Here is a 12,174-nt window from a genome sequence, read left to right as displayed (position 1 = left end):
GGAAGGGACAACTTGCAACATTGGAAGGAGAAGACCGGGCAGAAAGGAGTAGGAGTCGAATTTAGATGTCAGAAGAGATGCAGAATAAGCTCAAGGAAAGTGTTGAAACCGATACTTTGGGGCAGAATATAGTGAAGCAGATAAGGGAGGGGAAGACACGAAAGTTCTTTCTACAAGACGGGTTCTTGTTATTTGGAAACCGGCTCTATGTTCCAAAGTCATCTAGGCTCAGGAGGCACCTTTTGAAGGAGTGCCACGACTCACCGTGGGCTGGCCACCCAGGGATGCGTCGTTCTTGGCATTGTTGGAGAGAGGATTCTTTTGGGAGAAGATGCGAGAGGATGTAGAGGAGTATGTACATACGTGCATCATTTTTCAGCAGGACAAATCGGATAATCAGAGGCAAGGAGGACTGTTGCAGCCTTTACCAATTCCTGAGAGACCATGGATGAGTGTCTCGATGGACTTCATCACTCAGTTGCCACAAGTTCAGTGGTATAATGGGATAATGGTCGTGGTTGATCGTTTTTCCAAGTATGTTGTCTTTGTTCCAACAAAGATACCTTGTGGAGCCGAGCGGACTGCGGAGTTGTTCTTTAAGAACATAGTGAAGTATTGGGGAATGCCATTGAGCATCGTGTCGGATAGAGATCCGCGTTTTACAGGAAGATTTTGGACCACATTGTTCAAGTTAGACGGGACAGAGTTGTTGATGAGTTTGAGTTACCATCCGCAGACAGATGGGCAGACCGAGAGGATCAATGCATTGTTGGAGGGTTACATGAGACATTATGTGACGACTGATCAGAAGAATTGGCCTGAACTCTTGGATATTGCTCAGTTCAACTACAATATTCAAAAGAGTTTTGCGATGGGGTATAGTCCATTTGAGTTGGTGAATGGGCAGATGCCGGTTGCACCGCATACCATAGTGATAGGAGGTTTCTTGAGGAGTCCTCATGCGAAGAAGTTCATGAAGGCTTGGGATGAGACCTTGGAGTTGGCACGGTTGCGCTTGCATGAAGCTGCAAGGAGAATGAAGAAATGGGCTGATCGAGGAAGACGAGATGCGCACTTCAGTGTGGGAGATATGGTGTTTCTTAGGATTACTGGGGAGCAGTTTCAGCCATCCAAGGGGACTGCGAGCAAACTGACACGGAAGTATGAGGGACCATTCCGAGTGAAGAAGAGAGTGGGGGAAGTTGCTTATGAGCTGGAGCTTCTGCACCATATGCACGTGAAGCATCCAGTTTTCCACATGATTCAGTTGAAGAGATGCAGACTTGATGCTGATCATCCAGAGAGAGCTGAACCGCCGAGAGGACCAGCCGGAATTGTGGACAAGCCAGGACTGGAGTTGGATAAGATTTTGAGCTACAGAACTACAGGGATTAGTTGCCACATGAAACGGGAGTATCTTGTCAGATGGAAGAACGCACTCGAGGAGGAAAGTTGGGAATCAGAGGACTCGCTTTGGAGATGGAAGAAGAAGATTGCGAAGTATTAACGGAAGATATTGAGGTAGTCGGGATTGTTGAGGGCGACAATGATTTCGAGTGGGGGAGGATGTAATGCCCTGCGGTTGATAGTCGACCAGGCGCACGCTCCACCACCGTGCGAAATCGACTAAGGCATAAAACATGCGATGGGGTGACCAAAGGTTGAGGCATTACACTTATATGCGAACAAAGATTGGCGTTCCATGATTATAGGGCGAGTTGAGGAGCTTCTCGTGTGAACCGACCAAGGTGCAATGTAAAACGGGCAAGGATGGTGGGTGGTCCCACGCCATGGGCGGGCCGACCACACAAAGGTGCCAACATTACATGGAGCGCGCAGTTGGGGAGAAGATTGAAGGGTCGGCCAAGGGCGCGACCTCCACACACACGAAAGCATATACAAGGTTTTAGAAGGTGAAATTTCGACCATGTGGAACAAAAATCTTGGCGAAATTCGTGTTAAAAATTAAGATCTTGGTTCATTATATTTTTGGAGATATGGTCCGAAGAAGTTATGGTTTTCACAGGCTTCAAAATTCAGTCTTAAATAGGTGACCTAGGGAAAATCATCCGATAAATTTCTCTATGAGAATTGGATTTAAATTTTGCAAAATGTGAATTAAATTGCATAGACTTTAGTTTTTCTTGTATCATTTTCAGGGCCGAAGGTTGAAATTGTGACATGTGGAATTTTGTACAATTTCACTCTATTGAACTAGTCCATAATCAAGTCATTGTGGGATATTGGGCATAACTTTATCTTGAAGAATCCAATCTCGATCTAACTTGTGTCAATTGAAATAAGACTCATATGGATACCACAAGATGAAATTTCAGATCTTGGGGAGCCGAAATTACATAGATACAACAGTTTCAATATTGAGCTCTTAAAAAGCAAGAAAAAGGTGTGTATTTTTTAAAAGTTTGCATAACTTTTGTTTGAAAAATCAGTTTGAAGTGATTCAATTGGCATAGTGAAGCATAGATATCATTGTTTTATTCCAAAAAGGATCAAAACAAAAAAATGGACATACCTAGTAAACAACCAGAAATCTCTACTATGATGCATGAAGAAGAGGAAGAAATGCAACATGATATATCAAAATTATGAGACTAGGTGCAACAAATTTCACTCTCGCAAAGAGTAACCAAAAATGAAATGGAAGCTAATATGGATGGTTTGAAGAATGGTTTAAAAGAAAACATGGAAGGTTTGAAGGATGACATGGAAGCTAAGATGGATGGTTTGATGAATGGTTTAAAAGCATACATGGAAGGTTTGAACGAAGGCTTGCCAAAGTTTTTACAAAAAATGTTTCCTACTGGAGACAAGGTACTCCATGAAATAAAGATGAGGACAAAATGAATATGGAATATGATTTTATAGACTCCAACATTGGGTTTAAGACCCACCACATTCAAAATATTGATATGAGGAAGTTTGATGGAAAGGATCCAACAACATGGATACTACAAGTGGAGCAATAATTTGATCTACATGATGTGAAACACACACAAAAGGTACACATTACATCTTTATATTTAGAACCTAATCAATTTGTTTGGTATTGATGGATTTTTTCCCATAAATCACTTGTAACTTGTTCAATTTTTATGAAAGAATTGATAGCACATTATGAGGATACAAAGAGCAATACCTTCTTTAGCCAATTGATAAATCTCAAACAAAAGGGTTTAATGGCGGAGCACATTGAGGACTTCTAAAGATTGAATATAAAGGTAAATGATATTCCAAAGGAGCATAGGATTTATGTATTCATAGGGACTTTAAAGGGTAACATCCAACATGAGGTTTACCTTTGGGAACCTAATTCATTAGAGAAGGCATTCAAGGTGGCAAGAAAAAATATGGCAACAAGGAAGTATAACACTCACAACTATAAAGATGGAAGTGTTGTTACTCCTTACCTCCCACAACCTACAAGTTTGACACCACAAAAACTGGATGAAAATAGAGTTAAAGGGCTTTGTTACAATGATAGAATACACATGAAGGGTCATAAGTGTCATGAGAAAAAATTATTTTATTTATATTGTGAAGAGGAGGAAGAATAGGAACAAGAAACATCAAACAAAGATGATATACACCATGAACCAACCCCAGAGAAAGAAGAAATGAATATGACCATATCTTATAATGCATTTGTAGGAATTACCACTCCTTATAATCTCAAGATAGAAGGACATATCAATAAAAAAAGGTAATAGTGTTGATCGATTTTGGTAGTACCCATAATTTTATTCATTGTAAGATAGTCAAGGAATTGAATTGCTTTCTATATCTAACATGAGAGTGTCAAGTGATGGTTGAAAATGGAGGAACTATAAATTCCTTAGGGAAGTGCCATAATATCAATCTAACCATGGGGGAATATGTATTGAATATTTCAATGCTTTATATTCCAATGGGTGGTGTTGATGTTGTATTAGGAGTCTAATGGTTACAATCTTTGGGGACAATAGATTTTAATTTTCCAGAACTTTTCTTCAACTTTTCCTAGGAAAGAAAGGAAATTGAATTAAGGGGCACCATAAGGAAACTGGGGAAGATAATAAGCTCTAATGGCATGTCAAAGTTATTGAAGAAATAACAATGAGGTATAATTACACAATTATGTTCACTAGATGTTCAAACATTGAAATCATCTGTTTCTCCAGATATCCAAAGAATCTTAGACAATCATTCCAAGGTATTTGAGACTTCGAAAGGCCTTCCACCTATTCGTGATCATGATCATGCTATTCATTTGATTCCAGGAAGTGTTCCTCCAAGAATAAAACCTTACAAATATCCCTATGCTCAAAAGAGTGAAATGGAGCATATGGTTGCAGAAATTCTAGAGGAAGGTATAATTCAACCTAGCCAAAGTTCTTTCTCTTCTCTAGTAGTATTGGTACACAAGAAGGATGGATCATGGTGTATGTGTCCAGATTGTAGGGAGCTCAACAAGATCATTATTAAAGATAAATTTCCCATTCCTGTCATTGATGAATTGTTGGATGAATTACATGGAGCAATTTACTTCACCAAGCTAGATCTTCGTTCAGGATATCATCAAATCAGAATGAAGACTGGAGACATTTCAAAAACATCATTAAGAACTCATGGAGGTCATTATGAATTTTTTGTCATGCCTTTTGGTCTTACTAATGCACCTTCCATATTTCAAGGTTTGATGAATTCCATTTTCAAACCATTCCTTAGAAAAATTGTGTTAGTATTTTTTTATGATATACTAATTTACAACAAGTCTTGGAATGATCATGTTCAACATGTTAACAGGGTAATCAAACTATTAGAGGAGAAATAATTGTATGTGAAAAACTCCAAATTTTTCTTTAGGGTACAGGAGGTGGAATATTTGGGTCATATTGTATCTCATGAGGGTGTTAAGGTAGAACCTAATAAAATTAAATTCATCGAGGAATGGAAAATCCCCATAACCCTAAAGAATCTTCGAGGATTTCAAAAGGTTGACATGGTAATATCGCACGTTTTTTAAGAATTATGGGAAAATAACAACACCTCTAACAACATTACTGAAGAAAGATGCATTTTTTTGGACTCCAAAAACAATGAAGTCCTTTGAACATCTTAAAGAGGCAATGTGCTAAGCTCTGGTTTTAGCTACTCCAGACTTCACAAAAACGTTTATGGTGGAACATGATGCATCAGGAAATGGAATTGATGTTGTTTTAATGAAAGAAAGAATACACATTTCTTTTGAAATTCATCCAATTAAGGGAAATTATTTACACAAACCTATTTATGAGAAGGATATGTTGGCAATACTACATGCCCTCAAGCAATGGTGCCCTTACCTAATGGGAAGGCACTTAAAGGTAAAAACAGATCATGATAGCCTTAAATACTTTTTGGAACAAATGTTATCTTTAGAAGAGAAACAAAAATAGGTCACTAATATGTTTGATTATGATTTTGAAAACATCTACAAATAAGGGAAGCAAAATGTTGTTGCAGATGCACTCTCAAGAACGGATGAGTATGTGGAAGCATTTCTTTATGCCATTTCTATTATCCAACCTGAATGGACAACTAAAGCAAGGGAGGAATGGAGAATGATGAAAAGGTGTGGACACTCATTCAAAATTTGCAACAAGATCCCAGTACATCTAATACATTTATCTGGAAAAATGACTCATTATGGTACAAAGGTCACTTATATCTATGTAATAATTCCCAACTCAAAAAAATATTATTTTAGAATTGCACACCTCTCCCTTAGGAGGGCACTCAAGATTTCTAAAAACTTACCACAGGCTCAGGAAGAAATTTTTCGGGATGGCCTTAAATATGATATTTAGAATTTTGTGGCAAAATGTTTGGTTTTCCAACAAAATAAAGTTGAGACAATTAAGACCCCAGATCTGTTACAACCTTTATCCATTCCAAGTCAACATTCGGGGGAGGGCTCAATGGATTTTATCACAAGTTTACCCAAGTCCAAAGGAAAGAGTGTCATCATGGTGGTAGTTAATAGATTTACCACATACACACACTTTCGCATTATCTCATCCTTTTAAAACCAGTATAGTTTCTTCTGCATTTATGGAAATGAAAAAGCTACATGTGTTGAAAATGCAACAAGATGATGGAGCTTAGTGAAAAGAAGTCGCCTTCACTAAGTGGGCCCGCTGGCTATTTTTGGCGCAAAGTCTATTTTTAGACTATGTCTATTTTTAGACATATGGATCATGGTCTATGAGTTGTAGGATGCTATTTGTGGATGATTGGTCATGTTGGTAAAAATAGATGGACTTCTATTTTTAGACATATGGGCAGAGTCTATTTTTAGACTGCCAGTCTAAATATAGAACAGTCGAATATTATTAGCTCTTAATAATATTTAGACTATAAACATTATCTTATCCTCTTGGAGCACTTCAGTTCGAGCTACGGATGTGGCACATGCAACTGCCAGAAGGAAATATGCTTTTTTTATGGGTCGGTTGAGCTATTGCATAATGGACTTCAGTTAGAACTCAAGTGATTAAGTTTGGTGGAGTTGATTGAGGAGTTGATGGAGTTGTGTTCAGTTTGACTTAGTTGAACTAGTTGTATTTAGTCTAACTGCATAATACACTAGTGATGAGTGACGTGAATTAATTATTAATTAATTCACTAATTATTAACTCATAAAGCAACTAAAGAATACATCGGTTAACTCAGTGCATGGACAGTTCAGTGGAGACAGGTGTTAGAGGTGGAGACTACTATCAGTTGTGACTATAGCTGTGCATGAGATTTGCACAATCAGTGATTGAGATTGCCAATGAGGATTGCGCAGTACAATCCAAGGAAAACGAGCTTGGATCATTCCTATTCTTACTTTGGATTGCGTAGTAGAGGCAGGCAAACAACGGAGGAGATTTGAACATGTGACTTGATTCAGATCTGAGCTAGTTTGTGTGTAACAGGTGGAGATAGTACTGAGTACTTGTGAGGAGTATTGTACTATGTATTGTTACATGTTCTCTATCATTATAATATATAGATAGTTGGGGGTTTTCAACTGTATGGTTTCCCTGGTTACATAATGTGTTGATATGTGTGATTGATGTTTCAATGTGTGCATGCGATTGTTTTTGATTCCGCAAATTGATGATCAACGTAGAGGAGGTTATGTATTATGCATGCATTCTGCAAATAGTGTCTAATCGGGATAATCTCTATGAATAAGGGTCATATTATTCAAAATTTCTACATGGTATCAGAGCAGAGTTGATCATGAGACTATTATTCAGAATGTGATTACATTTTATTTCTTCAGGCAGAGTCTGTAATCGGGCTAGGTAGCCTCTGGATTCATCCTTCTTTTGGAAGGTGAGATATTCGGTAAAAGCCCATACAGTCAATCTCTGTAAGAGAAATACTTTGTTCTCACGAATTTTAGATCAGAAGCGGTTGAGTTTTGAGCTGGTGTAATTCGAATTTGTAGCAGTGTTTTCTTGGTGTCAAAGTTGAAATGTCTTTCAAAGGATTGCGATTGGAGTATGCTCTTGAGGGCAGCTCGAATTATATTGCATGGAAAGACAGGATGGAGGCGGTGTTAGATGACAATGGGCTGAAGGAGTTCATAGAGGCTGAGGTCCCAAAGCCCACTGATGCTGCTCACGTTGAGGTTTGGCAAAAGAAGACAACAAAGTGTCGAAGGATTCTGTTGGAGGGTGTGAAGGATCACATTGTGTCCAGCCTGCATGGAAAGGCTTCTCCATACTTGATGTGGAAAGCGTTGATAGATTTATTTCAAAGCAAGAGCGACCAGAGGAAGTTAGCGCTCAAGGATAAACTCAGAAACATTAAGTGGGAGAAAGGAGACAGCATGCCCAAGTATCTCACGAAGTTCACTCAATGCCGGGATGAGCTGGGAAGTGTGGGGGTGACTGTCGATGATGAGGAATTGGTGAGCTTGGCTCTACTTGGTCTTCCGAAGAGTTGGCATTCCTATCAGGACTCTGTCAATGGTCGGGAGAAATTGCCAGGATGGGAGAGACTTTGGTCGGATCTTCTGCAAGAGGAGATCAGGCGGAATACCAGGGATGAATCTTCATCAAAGGCACCTAATGAAGAAAATTGCACTTTGGCTGCCAAAGCAAAGAAGGGGAAGAACAAGAAAGCTTCTCATTATGGTGAGAAAGGCAAGAAGCAGGACATGTCCAAGGTGAAGTGCTTTCACTGTCACCAGCACGGACATTATGCCACAAATTGTCTGTAGAAGAAGAAAAATAAGCACGTTGTTGGATCTACAGCGGGAGAGGCCTTAGCCTTGTAGTTTGAGATAGATTTTTTGTTGATCACATGCTTGGTATCAAGTGTGATGGGATCGGTATGGTTCTTGGACAGTGGTGCGTCTTTTCACATGACAGGAGATCGAGATTTGTTTTCTGATCTGGATGAGAAAGATCTTGGAGTGCACATCGAGATGGGCGATGATGGTAGATACAGTGCGACCGGTATCGGTACCATTTCCTTTGAGAGGGAGTCTGGTAAATCCTTCGTATTGAAGGAAGTGATGCATGTTCCAGGATTGAAGAAGAATCTTATCTCTATGGCGATGTTAGAATACAAGGTATATGATGTTGTTTTCAGTGAGGGAAAGGCTTTCCTGTGCAGTAAGACAACTGGAGAAACCCGGAAGATAGGGGTTCGAGTTAGGAACCTTTATCAATTGGATGTAGATGGCTGTGCAGCAATGGCATGCAAGGCAGAAGGATTGGTGAGCTGGGATGATGGCGAGTTGTGGAACAAGAGATTGGGCCACCTTCACCATGGAGCCTTGAAGATACTGCAACAGATTTCTAGTGGGCTTCCTAAAGGCACTCTTGCGCAGTCAGATTAGTGCAAGGGGTGTACTTTGGGAAAATTTGTGAAAGCCACCTTTCACAGAAGGATAGTCGCGCCATGACAATCCTTGAGAGAATTCACACAGATGTGTGTGGACCTTTCTCAGTAGCTTCGACAGCAAAGCACAGGTACTATGTGATCTTTGTTGATGATTTCTCTCGAAAGTGTTGGATCTTCTTCATGCAGAAGAAGAGCGAGACATACTCAAAGTTCTATGAGTTCAAAGCACTGGTTGAGAAGGAATCGGGGAAGAAGGTGAAGGCTCTTAGGAGCGAAAATGGTGGTGAATTCATCTCTGGCGAGTTTAAGGACTTCTACAGTGCAGAAGGGATTTGAAGAGAGCTCATAGCTCCCCATAACCCACAATAGAACGGGTTTGCTGAGCGGAAGAACAGAATGATCGTGGGTGCTGCACAGGCGATGTTGCATGATCAGAGCCTACCCCTTCACTTGTGGGTGGAGGCATGCAATACTGCAGTATGTGTGCAGAACCGTTGTCCTCACAAGATACTTGGCATGAGTACACCCGAGGATGCTTATTCTGGTAAGAGACCTGATATTTCTCATTTGAGGATTTTTGGTTGTAACGTTTACATGCATGTGACGAAGGATGCCAGGAAGAAGCTGGAGTCGACCGCAGAGGTTGGGATATTTGTGGGGTACACTGATACGCCCCACTATCGTGTGTATTTTCTAGACAGTTGCAAGACTGTTGTGCGACGGGATATCAAATTTCAGGAGGAGAAAGCCATGAAGTGTTCGCTTGAGAGGGAGCCACACTTGCATGCAGATGAGGAGCTATTAGTTCCTAAGGATGAGCTTCAAGACGTGGATCAGCCATAATATGAAGTTCATGGAGTGGAAGAGACCACTCATGCAGCGCCAACCATCAGAGGGCGAAAGTGCACTACAGAAGCTGAGCGACTGGCTCAAGATGCAGAGAAGGTTGTAGGACCACCTACAGGACAACGCAGACAGAGACAGTCACCTGATCAGTACACTGGATACATGGCTCTTGTGAGCAAATGTGTTGTGACTGAGCCATCCTCTTTCGAGGAAGTTGTGGAGGATCCCACATGGGTAGATGCCATGGTGGAAGAGTATGATTCGATTGTCAGAAACAATGCATGGGAGATTGTCCCAAGACCGGAAGGGAAATCAGTGGTGGGTTCGAGATGGATCTACAAAGTGAAGCAGGCAGCTGACGGGAGTGTGGAGAAGTACAGGGCAAGATTTGTTGCCCGAGGTTTCTCACAGATAGAGGGGATTGATTATGAGGAGACCTTTGCACCTGTCGCAAGGTATTCTTCCATACGGATGATTCTTTCTGTCTCAGTGCAGATGGGGTGGCACATTCATCAGATGGATGTGAAGGCTGCATTCCTCAATGGAGTCATTGAGGAGGAGGTGTACATAGAGCAGCCTGAAGGTTTTGAGATCTTCAACAGCAAGTCGCATGTGTGCAGGTTCAAGAGAGCGTTGTATGGGTTGAAACAAGCACCGCGTGCTTGGTACACACGGATAGACAGTTATTTCACCGGACTTCAATTCTCCAAGAGTGAGGCGGATCCTAACCTATACCAGATTGTGGTGGAGGGTAAGTTGCTTATCATTGTACTTTATGTAGATGATTTGATTTTGACCGAAGATGAGCTGTTGATACTTTCATGCAAGGATGATCTTGCTAGAGAGTTTGAGATGAAGGACTTGGGCCTCCTTCATTATTTCCTGGGATTGGAAATTTGGCAGCGCAGTGATGGACTATTTGTTTCTCAAGGTAAGTATGCCCGGGAGATACTGGAGAAGTTCAACATGCATGGTTGCAAGCCTGTTGATACTCCTCTTCTTGGAGGTTGGAGGAAGGAGGATGCTACTTCAGCGGAGGTAGTGGATGCCACTGTTTATCGACAGTTGGTGGGGTCGCTTATGTATCTGGTCAATACATGACCCAATATATGCTATGCTGTTAACCAGCTTTCACAAGCTATGGTTAAGCCAACCAAGCTCTTATAGAAGGCATGCAAGCATGTATTGCGTTATCTCAGAGGCACATCGGGATATGGATTGTGGTACAGACAGGAGGATGAGGTGAAGCTATGTGGCTTCACAGATGCAGATTGGGCAGGGAGCCCAACGGACAGAAAGAGCACATCTGGAGGGATCTTCAGTATCGGGTCGACAACAGTTTCTTGGTACAACATGAAGGAGAGATCCGTGGCACTCAGTTCAGCAGAGGCCGAGTATATGGCAGCAAGTTTGGCTGCATGCGAGGCTATATGGATGACGAAGATTCTGTTCGGGTTGTTCGGGTCACACTTGGAGCCTACAGTTATTTATTGTGATAACCAGAGTTGCATTAAACTCTCGGCTAATCCAGTATTTCATGATAGATCCAAGCACATCGACATCAGGTACCATCATATCAGAGATTGTGTGCAGCGGAGAATCATGTTACTTTCATACATTCCAACGGAGGATCAAGATGCTGATATCTTGATGAAGGCGCTCACCAGGAGCAAATTCGAATACCACCGAGGCAGGATAGGGGTTGCAGATAATCCATATCTTGTTGAGAGGGAGTGTTGAAAATGCAACAAAATGATGGAGCTTAGTGAAAAGAAGTCGCCTTCACTAAGTGGGTCTACAGGTTATTTTTGGCGCAAAGCCTATTTTTAGACTATGTCTAGTTTTAGACATATGGATCATGGTCTATGAGTTGCAAGATGCTATTTGTGGATGATTGGTCATGTTGGTAAAAATAGATGGACTTCTATTTTTAGACATATGGGTGGAGTCTATTTTTAGACTGTGAGTCTAAATATAGAACAGTCGAATATTATTAGCTCTTAATAATATTTGGACTATAAACATTATCTTATCCTCTTGGAGCACTTCAGTTCGAGCTACGGATGTGGCACATGCAACTGCCAGAAGGAAATACGCTTTTCTTATGGGTCAGTTGAGCTATTGCATGATGGACTTTAGTTAGAACTCAAGTGATTGAGTTATGGAGTTGTGTTCAGTTTGACTTAGTTGAACTAGTTGTATTTAGTCTAATTGCAGAATACACTAGTGATGAGTGATGTGAATTAATTATTAATTAATTCACTAATTATTAACTCATAAAGCAACTAAAGAATACATCAGTTAACTCAGTGCATGGACAGTTCAGTGGAGACAGGTGTTAGAGGTGGAGACTACTATCAGTTGTGACTATAGCTGTGCATGAGATTTGCACAATCAGTGATTGAGATTGCCAATGAGGATTGCGCAGTAAAAGCCAAGGAA

This window comes from Pinus tabuliformis, chromosome 2_1 (assembly GCF_031772625.1).
Source record: "Pinus tabuliformis cultivar Carrire ecotype Pingquan chromosome 2_1, CPIR1, whole genome shotgun sequence".
Lineage (NCBI taxonomy): Eukaryota > Viridiplantae > Streptophyta > Pinopsida > Pinales > Pinaceae > Pinus > Pinus tabuliformis.
Note: the sequence above shows the minus strand (reverse complement) of the source record.